Below are 2332 nucleotides of genomic sequence, written 5' to 3'. Positions count from 1 at the left end.
CCCCCCCCCCCTCCATTAACAGGTCTCTTGTTTGGTGTTAGGATGGATGATCGTTTCTGAAATAACGGCGCTTTATTCATTTCTATCTGTGATGCTTTTTTGAATTCGCTGCGTTTTTCTATTCATGTTTTTATTTCATTCACATTTTTATCAAGATTTGAAACTAGTAAAATATTTACTAGTTTTATTTAAGGAAATCGTCAGAAACTCCAGCTGGGAACCAACAGCAGTGCTGCTTCAGTCTGAAAATGTAATCTGATTACAATGGTTGGACTAAAAGTTGCAGCCTGGTGTGATGTCGCCCCCTGGTGGTGTCTGTCAGCAGTCTGAGCTTTGCAGGCTCACTGACGTTCAAATGTGGTGAAGTACATTTAAAATAAGAGAAAAATAAAACCTGATCAATCCCAATTTTCTGAATCTTTCACAATAAAAGCCTCTCACCCGTTGACTCGATGTCGCCAGAGAAAACGCTACCCAGGTATTTCCCAATAAAATCCCCATGTTTCTTCACGGTAACCAACAGCTGTTTTAATTTTAATGGAGTGAGGATGAAAGATTTGATCTAAACTACTGAAATGTGTAAAACTGGTGGAAATTCAGTGGAAAGCTCTGCAGCCGTACTCTTCCTGAAGGCGTTAAGGGAAATTAAACTCATACAGCCCACCTTTACAGCACTGACATGGAGGACCAGCCAGTTCATTTTTGGATCAATAAATAATCAATAAAGGTGTGACTGATCAGAGCAGACTAAACCTGAAGTTTCTGATCCAGCTTCACCTTAAAATTCCTCCTACAGCTTCACAATAAAAGCCTCCTTGTAATTTCACAGTAAAAGCCACATAGTCACATAGATCAGGGGTCCCCAATCCCAGGCCTCGAGGGCCGGTGTCCTCACCCTGGTCAACACACCTGAATCACATGATTAGTTCATCATCAGGCCTCTGGAGAACTTCAGGAAATGTTGAGGAGCTAATTTCGCCATTTAATTCAGCTGTGATGGATCAAGGACACATCTAAACCCTGCAGGGACACCGGCCCTCGTGGACTGGGACTGGGGACCCCCGACATAGATGTTTTACATTAAAAGTCTCCAAGCTGCTGCTTCACAATAAAAGCCTCTCATCTGTAGATGAGACAGTAGAGATCCCCAGGCTGCTTCAAAGTAAAACCCCTTTACCTACTTCCCCGCGAAGAACCATCGTGGCTCCACAATAAAAGCCTACCGTTTACAAAGAAAAAAAAACTCACGAAGTTCCTTCAAAGTAAAAGCAGTAAAACGGCTTTACAGTAAAAGTCCATCAGTTTAATTTTGAGTTTACCTTTTCAAGCTCACTTGTTAAAATAAAAGCCCTTGCATTAGTTCTCCAACATCTTCAAAGTTAAAGCCCTCCCCATCTTCTTTATAATAAAAGCCCTACAGCTGTTTTACATTAAAATCCAAAAGATTACATTAAAAGCAGGAAGTCACACAAACACTTCACAATTAAAGTCTTGAAACACATTTGAGCAGTAAAAGCCTCCACAGTAAGAATCCTAAGCTTTGCAAGAAAATCACCAAATCGATTACAATAAGTCACAACGATGTTTCAAAGTAAAAGCTTAAAAGTCTATGGTTTGCTTCACAATGAAAGCTTCACACAAAATAAAAGTCTTGAAGCTGGGTCAGGGCACTACTGCTCCTTCACAATAAAAGTCTCTCAGTACACACAAAATAAAAGCACAAAGATGCTTGAAATTAAAAGCAAACAAGTCCTCCTATGACTTCACAATAAAAGCCCACCAACAGTTTCACAATAAAGGTCACAAAGCTCCTTCAAATTAAAAGACTTAAAGTGGCAATTAAAACTCAACAAAATTCCTTTACTTGCTTCACAATAAAAGTCCCCTAGTAACTTCACAGTAAAAGCCTCTGAGCATTTTTACAGTAAACAGTTTCAAAATAAGAGCTCAGAGACAAAATAAAATGCTAAAGCTGCTTCGTAGTAAAACTCTCACAGCTAACTGTGTGACCAGATTTAGAAATGAAACTCTCGGAGTCGCTTCAAACCGTGTGAATTGGTTTGTAATTAGATGCTTCACAATAAAAGTCATTTCTTTCAAAATAAAACCTGCCACCTGCTTAACCACGAGATGCTGTTGGATCCCAGAGGTCAGGCTGACGGTGTTTCCTCCTTGTTGCTGTGATGTCGGCTGATGGTCGTGTTTTTGTGTCTCTCCTTGTTAAAGTTGGATGAAGCCGCCTGCGAGGTCGTCGCCCGTAAAGTGGAAACCAGCCGCTGAGTGCCTGGATGAGCTTTTAGACCATCTCGGGAATAACTGAGAGCTTTTTAGT

Source organism: Pundamilia nyererei, unplaced genomic scaffold (genome assembly GCF_000239375.1).
Source record: "Pundamilia nyererei isolate P.nyererei 1_Seehausen unplaced genomic scaffold, PunNye1.0 scaffold00076, whole genome shotgun sequence".
In the NCBI taxonomy this organism is placed as follows: Eukaryota; Metazoa; Chordata; class Actinopteri; order Cichliformes; family Cichlidae; genus Pundamilia; species Pundamilia nyererei.
The sequence above is the reverse complement of the archived record's forward strand: the minus strand, read 5'-3'. Positions refer to the sequence as shown.